The sequence below is a fragment of the Amyelois transitella genome, chromosome 8 (genome assembly GCF_032362555.1).
Source record: "Amyelois transitella isolate CPQ chromosome 8, ilAmyTran1.1, whole genome shotgun sequence".
NCBI classification, from domain to species: Eukaryota; Metazoa; Arthropoda; class Insecta; order Lepidoptera; family Pyralidae; genus Amyelois; species Amyelois transitella.
This window is the reverse complement of record NC_083511.1, coordinates 9357735-9370105: the sequence shown is the minus strand read 5'-3', so window position 1 is coordinate 9370105 and position 12371 is coordinate 9357735. Positions and strand designations below refer to the sequence as shown.

The window sequence follows — 12371 nt, the reverse complement described above, 5'->3', positions numbered from 1 at the left end:
GATACATATTTTTAACCTTGCTTAGGTTGTTCTTAGCTGAAGGTAGGCTGTAAGGCCTTACAAGACTATTGGCTCTGTGTAACTCGCAAGGAATATAGACGTGATTATTTGTATGTATCTATGTTTTTTAAATATGAGTATAATTGATTTTTTAACAGACCATGAAGAAGAAGTTCTTAAAAATCAGATTGGTCCAAAACCCATGGGCACAATGAGACTTCACTTCCTTATACTGCAAACTAACCGGGCTGGTTAACTTCACACACTGTCAATAAAGACGCGATGAAAAGCGAGGTAGCATCGACATAATTTGTTCGCAAATTGTTTTAAACAAGGCACAGCTAGTTATGAATGTGGACGAAGCGAAAGAAGTATGCAAGGATCGTGGCAAGTCAAAAGATGTAGACTCTGCCTGCGCCTCCTGAAAAGATGCGTGATTGTGTGTACGATATATATACCTTAATTGAAGCACTTTTTTATGGTGATAATAATATTATTCACAATTATGTTAATACCTTTACTTGCTTTAACCGAAGAATCACTCATGAAGAAGATAAAGATGTATAGTGGAACCGTGGCAAGTAAAATATGTATCTGCCTGATGTACCTATGTATGTATGTGATTCTATACGGAATGTAAGTATTATTAAAAATACATACATACATATGGTCACGTCTATATCCCTTGCGAGGTAGACAGAGCCAACAGTCTTGAAAAGACTGAATGGCCACGTTCAGCTTTTTGGCTTAATTATAGAATTGAGATTCAAATCCATCCATCCATCCACCCATCGCCTAAAAAAGAACCCCAAGTTCAGCAAAGCCTATCTCTTAGTCGCCTTTTCGACATCCATGGGAAAGAGATGCAGGTCCTATTCTTTTTTTGTATTGGTGCCAGTAACCACACGGCAAATGATTGTTACTGCCATTATTAAAAAATACGTTTTAATTTATGTGACACGCACTTTTACAAATGAACTTGGTGTTAACACAAAAAAGACATAAGAAAAATTATTGTCTTGAATATTCAGCGAAAGTGTTTTAAATGTAATTCGGGCATAATTTTAAGGTCAATTTACCTTGTTCTAACTAACAAAATGAATTGCATAATTAATACCGTTGCGAGGTTCAAAATATTTTTATCAGATTCTTCGCGAATCAGGTCAAACTAAAATTAGTTTTGATCGATACTCAATGAGATATTTATGATGTGTTTAGTGAGGTTTAATGGAAATAATATATTAGTTGCAGTCTCTCGAAGTCTCGCTATGTTGGGAATCTATTCACACATTAGAAGGCAAAACCTCAAAGAATAATCTTAATAAACTTAATTTGTTTTTTAGCACCTTAAGTAGTTTTTACAATGATAATGACTATTTTAGTACTAAAAATTCGTGAAATTCACGTTTATGGTTTACTCATTACAACTTATTCGACGATTCTTAGAGCGCCAAAGTCTCAAACTTAATGTAAGGCTAGCTTTGTCCCATATTTATTTATTTATTCCAAAAAACATAGTTATTCTCAACATTATTTATGTAACAACTACAAGGGCCGGGATTGCCTGAAAAATATTAGCTGGCAATTGTTTTAACTTTTTACTTATACCTTTTGCAAATTTACTCATCTATTCATAACATAAACATATCATTCTTTCAAAGAAATTAAAAAAAATCCTGTATTCGATGAACTGCCCTCACCATAATGAATCATACTCGCCGTCCCTCAATTTGACTTTACCTCAATCATGAGACTTTATGGTCATGTTAATGTTCCGAAGTGACACAGACACAAATGGGTCACCATTATCACTAACTACATACCTATGTCACGGCAAAACAATGGCCGTGTTTACTCATATTTCGTTGTTTATGGTGTTTGGGCTATAAATAAATATTGTTTGTAACTCGTTCGTGTCATTGAAAAATAAATTCAATTGAGTTCAATTTCTTTGTTACAAAAAAATTGGGAAAATAACATATTTTGTTGATGTTTTTTCTTGGGTACACTAATTTCAGGCACTAGGTTTACAAGCTTCAAAATAGTAGCATTTTTAATAACTTCGTTAGCGAATTATAACCTCCTTGACATATCGCACGAAAATTAATTTCGTTCATTGAAATAAATATGTTGTATATACCCAGTCGTATTTCTCTACCAGAGATTTCAATCGTACTTTACTTGGCATATCCAATTTTGTAGACTTCAGGAAATCCCCGGGACCTTTAAAGTCAGAGAAACGATACAACAGAAATTTTTTAAGAATAATTTTAACAAAAGACCTAAGTAAGAAATCATCTAGAAACATAAGTAAAAAGTTCAGTAGAAATGACACAGTTTCCACTTACTTGACAGTATTTCACTTCTAGTCAGCAGGTTTCATGCAACGAGAGACTAGTTACAATTGTGGCATATACGGCGAACGTAATAAAGAAACAATTTATGTTTGTAAAGATGTCGTTAAGATTTTAACCTAGATATCAGCTTCAAAAGATTAATAACTACTAACTTTCGCCCGCGTGAATACTCTATGTATGTTCTTCCCCGCACTCCACACACACACACAGTTACACATATATTTGAGGACCTCGCTATAAAGCACAACAACCGAAACTTCAAATGTGAAAATCATAGACGAAGAAAAAAAGGCGGACGGAGTTTTACTATACGGCAAATAATATATAATGAAGTATCAATAGTATGCCGTACATAACATACACGCCTCACCCACCCATTCTCACCTACATATGTGTACCAATGCGTCGCCTTAACGTCATAGATTACCTATCTTATTTTCTGTCACTCACACATGCGTACAATACGGCTATAGAATAGAATAGAATTGCTTATTTAATTTTAAAATGCTTCACTTTTTATCAAGCCACACTTCGTCTGCCTTTCTACGTCTGTGGATGCGGATATAAAAAATTAAAAAGAATTTTAAGAATGAAGAAACAAAGACAATTCTTCGACCTCTTTTAAGACCGAAATAGAATCTAAAAGTCACAAAACAAACAGTAGCCAAAAAGATAACGAAAGAGGTTACAGCAGTTGCAGTCAGACATGCATTTTTGCAATCAGTAAAATGCATCTGTGGAATAAAACGGGCGGCCGCGAGCATCGTTGGAAAGCCAGACGATATCAAAGAGGGTCAATAGAGTTAGTTCACTTGTATAAACTGAACTGGTTGCGGAGTTACGACGAAATCACCTTGTGAACATGAGATGGGCGAGACACATTCTGTTGAAATTGAAATAAAACTTTGTTTAATTTAGGTGAGTCACTGAATTAAGATAGGAGACCTTTTCTTAAAATTTCTGTTAACAATACCGTGCATAAGATGGGCGAGACTCATTCTGTTGAAATTGGAAAAGGGCTTTATTTTATTTTTGTGAGTCATTGAATAAAAAAAGGTGTGGATTATTAAATTTCTGTCTCTTGAGAAATCTATTTATCAAATCGAGTTCCACGAATTTTGAGCTGGTTGCTGTGAATCCAGAAAATATCTAGTATGCTCGCTGACCCTTCATCTTAGTACATACATACATATAATCATGTCTATAACCCTTGCGGGGTAGACAGGGCCTACGATCCTGAAAAGACTGAGAGGCCACGTTCAGCTGTTTGGCTCAATCTTTCCATTAATTCAAATTAAATAGTGACAGGTTGCTAGCCCATCGTCTAAAAGAAGAATCCCAAGTTTATAAACATATTCCTTAATAAGACATCGATGAGATGGAGTGGTCTTATTCATTTTTCTATTGGTGCCGGGATTATACTGTATGGTTCTGAAAAACTATAATTTGCGCGTGTTACTGTACTGCACTGTACTTTATTTATTTTCCGGGAGAAAAGATATACGGTAACAATGCATACGTCTTTATTTTTTAATGGTCGAATGGAAAAATCTGTGTGAGGAGTCAACACACTTTCACATTTATTGTTTTAATAATAGATAGTCATTCACAGAAGAAGATAAAGTAATCCTCTCTGCCGGAAACCCGGCAATCGATCTATGCCACGTTTTAATCAATAAGATGGAGGGAAATTAAATGTAATCAATTATATTTCAAGTTTAAGTTACCAGTCATCACACTCCTTTACGGTCATTAATTTCTTTGGTCATTCAATGTCAGGATCGTCCAAACTAGATTAATAAAACTTTGAAACCCCCATTATCTGTTAATTCAATCACTAATTAACGATTTGAAGCCCAGATAAAACCAATTAATGCTTAAATAATGCATTATTTTACATTAAATTAACACAATTGATTGGTTTTAGTGTTCGAAATTTCTTTTCGTTTAACCTAGTTCTATTTTTAAGTATAAACTTTTTTATTTGCATATATACGTCTGCGAATGTCTACTTTCCGAAAATAATGCGTTGGACGTGCAATATGGAATTAACTTTAAAATTAGTACAACAAAACCTTTAAAATTAGTATAAGAACAGTTTGAAATAATATTATCAGAAACCTTATCAAAGAATTATAAGACAATGATAGAATATACAAATACCTGCTAAAAATAATTTAAAAATCCACGTGAAACCAAGGCGAAGATAATATTCAATTAATAAAACTCAGTTACTTCCACACCAAATAGTGCAGAAAAACTAAATAATTACACTTAAAATTTTATTCGTGTTTTTATCATCATTATTAACGGTAGCTGACATATTAATATACATTCAGTCAGAAAAGTATCGGGAATGGATTATTTATTTATGGTTCCAAATTCAAATTTTTGTTTTTTTTTGTTGTTGTTAGATTGGCACAACTGTTTTCCATTTTGGCGCGGAGTTTGAGTTGCATCTGTTGTTTACATTAAATACAGTGCTATTTTTAGTTATATCATATCTAGTGTGTATTGCTAATTTCATAATGGATAAAAACATCGAACAAAGAGTTTGTCTTAAATTTTGCATTGCCAATGGAATATCGTGTTCGGAATCACTGAAAATGTTACAGAAGGCTTACGGTGAATCGACTTTATCAAAAACTCGTGCTTATGAGTGGTACAAAGCGTTCAAAAGCGGTCGAGATGTGATGGAAGATTTGCCTCGCTCTGGTAGGCCATCAACGTCTGCAACTGAAGTTAACATCGCAAAAGTGAAGGAAATAGTGACTGAAAATCCTCATTCAACTTTGAGAGAGATAGCCACCGAACTTTCTGTATCTCACGAGTCGATCCGTACCATTTTAACTAAAAATTTGGGTATGAAACATGTTGCCGCTCGGCTAGTCCCAAAAGACCTGAATTTTTTTCAAAAACTCAATCGCATGAGAGTCGCTGAGGACATGCTAGAACGAGTCAATTCCGACCCAACATTCATGAAACGCATTGTTACTGGTGACGAGACGTGGGTTTACGAGTTTGACATGCAAACTAGTCAACAAGCTTCGGAGTGGCGCCTTCCAACTGAACCGAAACCGAAAAAACCACGCTAAAGTCGTTCAAAAGTCAAAGTCATGTTGACTGTTTTCTTTGACTATCGCGGTGTTGTGCACTCGGAATTCTTGCCGGAAGGTCAAACGGTAAATAAGGAATATTATTTGAGTGTTATGCGGCGTTTAAGAGAGCAAATCCGACGAAAAAGGCCAGATTTGTGGAAAGAAAATTCTTGGATTTTGCACCATGATAATGCACCTTCGCACAAGGCCATCATTGTGAACGAATTTTTAACCAAACACTCAACAAATACCATCGAGCAACCACCATATTCACCAGATATGGCTCCAGCCGACTTTTTTCTTTTTCCTAAACTCAAATTACCACTTCGTGGCACCCGTTTTCAATCGGTAGAAGACATAAAAGAGAATTCGCGGCGAGAACTGACCTCAATTCCGGAAACAGCGTTTAAAAAATGTTTTGATGATTGGATTATTCGTTGGCGTAAGTGTATCGTTTCTAAAGGAGCATATTTTGAAGGTGATAAAATAAATTTGGATGAATAACAAACAGTTTGTGTATTATTGATCTTTTCCTGCTACTTTCTTGACAGAGTAGTATGTAATAATTTGTTTTGCAGTAGTGCTCCGTTCACACTAGCTTCGTTGACTCAGTCTCTTAGGATTATTAATAATTCAGTGCTATATAGTGGGTTTTTTTATAAGTGAATATTTTTCATTTTTTCAACATTCAAATAGAATATGACTCAATCGGTGTCAGTCTAGGTGGCCAATTTTATAACGTGGTAAAACGTAAGTAAGAATTGTTCTTGTAAATTCATAAATCCTCACTAAATTTTATAAAAATATTGTTATAAACAGTTAGCAGCTAAGTTCTTGTCAACAGAGCACCATACATGACGCAACTATTTTCGCATATAGTAGCACACTCACATCACTATTTGGCAAGTGAAAAATCATTAGCCGACATTGTTTATTTGACCCCTGCACCGTCTAGACAGGGTCATTGACCCAAGTAATTAAAATACAATTAACCACAGTGAGATAACCTTACACAACTTTTTTTGTGACTTTTATTATGTGAAAGCATTTTTATCCGTCGTTTTGAAAGCTGGGTTTTATAACATCGTTAAGTTTCAAAGGTTTTAACTACTTTCCCGGATGCAGATATGAGTGTTTTATTTTTATGTTTGTATTTCTTATTGTGTGGTACTTTAAGTTAATTAGATGATTGACAGTTGATTTTGTTAAAACGAGTGGAGTACTCGTATTTTGAAATAGTAGACATTACTAATAAGAGCTTATAATGCAAGTGAGAGATAGATTATAGATTTGAATTAGTGCGCAGGACTTTGAATAAATTTCATAATGTCGTGATTTTTTATTATATTGAAGATGCTATCTGAATTTCTTTTTTTACATTGAGCCAGTTTTTGTATACCTCTGTTGTGTGAGCGATTGTATCTTTGAACCGATATTTACTGTATTGTTTAAGGGTTCCATAATTTCCTAAAAGGGGGTTCCTTTTAGGAAATTATTCGACCACTAGTTTGTCTGCTCGTCTTATCATTCTTTTGTCAAGGTCTCATTTTTTTTTCGCTGAGATTTGTATTAAATCTGTTCCTTACTTATGTTCTCAATTTCATTAAAAAAATTACTTACATCAAATACGCTGTGAAATAATAAATTGCAGTTACAAAAATTTGAAACAAAACAATCAGTTCCGCCGCGGTTACATCGCCGCCCCGTTGCGCTTGCGCCTCTCTGTACAAGACTTGATGAAATCTCACCAAAAACAAAACACTGTCATTGTATGCAAAACAAAAACCCACGCCCATTGTCGATCCAAAGTGTTATATTCTGTTAGGAAATATTATAAAGCAAATGAATTTCTTAAACTATGCTTTTAAAGTAAAACTCGCAGCTTCGCCCGTATGAAAAAAAAAACTTCCGTTTATGTTCGTTCCCGTCGGGATTTCGAGATATCCTCACTTTAATAAGTGTATAAGAAATGTACATACCAAATTTCAGCTTCTGACGAAGGACAGAAAGGACTTATGAATTAAATTGGGAACACAGTTCTCTTGGGCCTGTACGTCCGCCTTTTTAAGATGAACAAAGATTTGGCCACGCTCTACACACGCCCCAGTTCCAATTATATTATTAAAAGTTTAATTCAACCTTGCGCATAAATGCGTACGGCGCGGCAAAGCCAGCGTTCACCTTTAAAAGCCATTTCTTGTCGCCCAACTGTCTTCAAAAGGTTCGATATGGCTCCAAACTGAACTAAACATTTCTCAATGCCACATCGCAGATAATTCAGAGAGCACCATTTATCAATCGCAAGCCTTTACCGACTTCAAAAGTTACGTCAGTCGTTTCAAGAGAAAGTATTAAATTTTTACTTTTTCAAGTGTCCGCGCAGAGTGAAATGTCTAAATGGTTATTACACGTCAATTTTAAGTGCATACTGTTTTAAGAAATTATAGGGATCTTGTATTATATGTGCACTGTTGTTACCTCATCCATCAATTGGATACATTCATTTTCGATAAAATTCCAAACAAAAGAGTTTTTAATATCTTTTAAATTATTAAAGTTACAATAATGTCCAAAAAATCTTACAATAAAAAAAAGAATAAAATAATAAAATTACAATTTGTCTAATTGTAGAATTCCAATTTTATGTCAAAGTATTTATTTTAATTTCTAGAAGGCTTGTCTTTCTTTAAAGTCTATATCAATAAACCATTATAATCGAGACATCTCCCATAAATTCATTACCTATCATCTGGAATAACAGTAGCACATACCCCATTGTTCATTGAAAATTGCCCTTTACGGGTAATAACATAAGAGCCATTACAATCCACGGTACTGCCACGGTAATGAAGCGGTCACACCGGTAATCAAAGGCCGTAAAGGGAGGAAAGTTAGCGCTCCCAAGTCTACTGGCACAGTGGGGTTTACATTCGTCGAGTGGTAGCCACTCGCATGAAAGATTACGGCTATAGAGGATGCACCAATAACAAAAAAAAAACAAATAACGAATTTTTTGATGAGTTTTATTGAATTTTAATCACAACAGTGCATAGCAAAAAGAGGGGCAGAATTGAAATAGCCAGTTTTCGTCAAATCCGTTATTTTGTTAGGTATTTTTTTTTTTATATTAACCACTTAAAAAATGATATCGTGAAAAGAAATGGAATTGCTGACAGAAACAACATCAACTGAAATTATAGCACAAAAACCAAATAAAATAAAAATTACATGCATTACTAAAACTGATACTTTCGTCTCTATTTTATCTTATAGTTTAGTACTTACTACACTTACCACGAATTTCACACTGTATAGATGTCGAGTGCCACTTTTACAAATGGACCCGATTTATAAGAACAAGTAATACGATCACTTATTACCAGTATCATCAACCAAATGTGAACCCTAATGAAGGTCCAGGAAAGTTGCTCGGAAGCGCGCATTGCAATTTCCTCTAATGAATGGGACGCTTAATTTGATTGATTTCAGTTATTATAGACACTTTATATTGGATAGTTCTGTTTAGTATCCGTAGTAACAAGTTCTTAACTAATTAGTTATTACGTTTAACCATTAGTTTTAATAAATAATCATGTTCACAATTTATAAAATGGGTTTGCATGAACATAATGAAGATTAATTGGGATTTAGAGGTGAACTTATATTTTCTTTTTCATTACACTCTATTTTAATAGGTAGTAATTTATATCACACTAATGGAAATTTCTTCATTTTTCATCAGACATACTCAACTTTGAATTTTCATCAAAATATTGGCAAATCAGAACGACTTACTGATCTAATTAATATTTACTATAATTCAGTGCTTTTAACACAAATCAACACTGATCAAATTTAATATTCATCGCAACATCTTATTACCTCTTCCAGCATGAATATTTTACTACCAAACTTCAAATAAACGGAAAATATCCGCTGAAAGCCATAAAAAGCCGCCATCAAAACGGCTCATTATGGTTGATTTATGCGTTAAAATAATGCATAATTGTTAACGAGTGCTAATTCGCGTGGTTCCAGGTCGGTGGTGATACACATTCTAACTCTCACTACGCGAGCCACTAACACACTGCCAGTCATATGATACACGACGTATTCCTACCTAGATATGCCGCGTATGTGCGGTACTTTATTTACATCGTGGCCCAAAAATCGTTTCGCCCGAAAAAGGAAAATAATCTTGGATTTTCCATAAAATTCTAGACTGATTATGTAACTTTAGGTTAGACTTGATTGATTTAAATAAAAATTCAAAGATAAGTTAAAACATAACCTCTTCTTACTCTTCTCTTCTCTCTGGAAGAGTAGGAGGAGTAGTACCTGGGGCCCGGAAAAAGATATTATGTTACATTAAAATGAAGCATTTTATTATTTACAAGTATTTATTTGTGATATATTTGTTGTATTAATTTTCATACTATAAAGTAGCAACGACGCAGGTGAGTAGCAACCTGTCACTATTTGAATCTCAATTCTATCATTAAGCGTAACAGCTGACCTATATATATAGTCTTTTCAAGACTGTTGGCTCTGTCTACCCTGCAAAGGATATAGCCGTGATTATATGTATGTATGCATGTTCATACTTTATGATTTATTTTTGAAAAGATATAAATAAATAAATATAAATATATACGGGACAAATTACACAGATAAGTCGCGTCGTTAAGATGCATTCATTACGTAGCTAATTATTTTAGACCTACAATATTATCTTATAATTTTCGTCGTCAACATTTATGACAGACGACAAGTATTTGCAGACTTATATGTTCGTACTTATTTTCTCATAAATAAAAAGTAAAACTAACAGTAGCATACATAAGAGAAGTTTTCTCATTTTCTCATATCTGCGGCATTCGAAGTTACAATTCATTAAACATCGAACCGTTTAATAAAATTGAAATAAACTTTCAGTGTAATCATTGGCAATAAATTTTATGGGACAAGATGTAAATAAGTACCTAATTATGCGGATTTAAAGAATACGCAGTATGGAAATCGGTCGATATAAATGATTGCGATCGACTTGGAGAAACTGATGATGGATTCTTTTTTTTATTAACGGTTGGAGAAAACCATTGTGGGTTATTATAATGGGATTTGACCACATCTATTAGACCTTTATCTTTTTATTAACGCATTTTAGTTTTTTTTTTTTAATCTAAGTAAGTGCCAAGGAAAGACTGGTAAACAAGAAAGTAAATTTTCACCTTAACCGTATTACACAAGTCAGTAATTTCTTAACTGGTAGATTGGCACTCATCCAAGTTAGTTTAACTTATGCTCTTAGCTACTGTGAATTACATGCTGCAGTTACTTACTACATTTTTCTTTTTACATGTGAACACTATACTTATTTATTATACGCAATTATGCGAAAAAAATATTGACCCTAGTTTTACTCACTCATGTATAAATTTGTTTTACCTTTTATATTTATATCAGATCATTTAAAGGTATAAGAAATAATTTGAAACTTACAGCTTGATTTCATACGCGAATTCACACGAAACCCAAATGAAATATAAATCAAATTTTTTTATTCTTCTTTTATTTCTTTTACCAATTTAATTCACAATTCTGTTACCAATTCGCGTGTCTAACAATGTCTAAATTCATAGAGACTAATTAAGTAAATCTGTGCGCGTAATCAAAAATAATAGCAGCAAGCAATTTTTTTAAAATAACGTTATTTGTATTTCCATATTTAAATTTCTTAATTCGATTCCTGACAGTAGCTGTGCTAAGAGCATAGTGACCGATTGGCTTAATTTATTATATTTCAGCATCCTCTAGCGAGCAGCAGCGCGGCGATCATCACATGTGCCGGCGCCGCGCGCCGCTTCGGCGATTTCGTGCATTTTTTGCAAGTGACGACTGAGATTTCTAAATAATTTAAATACGTGCACGATGTTAGAAACGCATTAACGCAGATGGCGAATTAATTGCCCCACTGAAATGGGTTTGTGTATCGATTTGCGTGTTCATTTGTCGGCTCTTAATTGTGCTGAATGTTGACGTTACTGGGGCAAGACAGGTTCGGGATTTTTATTAATCGACTTACGTTTTCAATGGTACAGTTAGTGAATCCGATAATAACACAAAATCATGTCACTGTCACAGATGTTTTGTTGGTTGCACTGGACGCGCGTGAGACCCGGCGAGCGAGAGAGTTACACGCGTGCGTTCTCTTGCGGTGCGCGGACGCAACTGACTCGGCTGAGGTGAAATGATCCGCCGTGATAGCCTCACGGGAGCTGAACGGAATCGCGTATTTGTTGCAATTTAACGATATTCATCAAAAACAGAAAAGTAGTAATTATTCGTGATTTTATTGTCGACTGTAAAAACGAAATCGGCGGTCATGAACACTTTCTAACACGATTGCACTTCTGGAAAACTATTGTTTCTATATCTCTTCATAGATATGCAATTGTCGAGAAATAAACCTTTTAAAAACTTGAAAAACACTTTTGAAAGAGAAAGTAGGAAATAGTTTTACTTCGTGAATACCGCGAAGGTTACATGCATAAAATAAAATGTGATCCCTAAAATGGGTACACTACCTTCAACAATGGAATAAATACACAATATTATAAATAACCATATATTTAACCTGTAACGAAACATTATTTAACCCAAAAAGCGAACGAGACCCTTTTACATACAAAATTCACTTGACACGTAAGAAAGACATCAACGAGTGTGCGGCGCGCGCGCAGACGCAAATTACAAAATCGTCGACCGAAATTCCGTACATTTTTACATGCTTTAAGGAGAAAAAAGTTTAAATTTGGTACTTATTACAAAAGTAGCGTGTATATCTAAATTAAAAATACAATAAAAGTAAATAAATAAATATAAATTTCTATTCTTATTATGACATAAATACCTC

The 12371-nt window shown here is 34.1% G+C and overlaps 1 protein-coding gene across 2 annotated transcripts in view; it reads right to left on the bottom strand.

The window, feature by feature from the left end:
- The window catches only part of LOC106135376 (serine proteinase stubble), a 138695-nt gene extending 127018 nt beyond the window's left edge, over nucleotides 1-11677 (bottom strand). For both annotated transcript variants that reach the window (XM_013335661.2, XM_060945462.1), the window contains exon 1: nucleotides 11541-11677. The gene's annotated coding sequence lies outside the window, so the exon portion shown is untranslated. The remainder of the gene's footprint in view (nucleotides 1-11540) is intronic.
- Nucleotides 11678-12371: the final 694 nt, after the last annotated feature.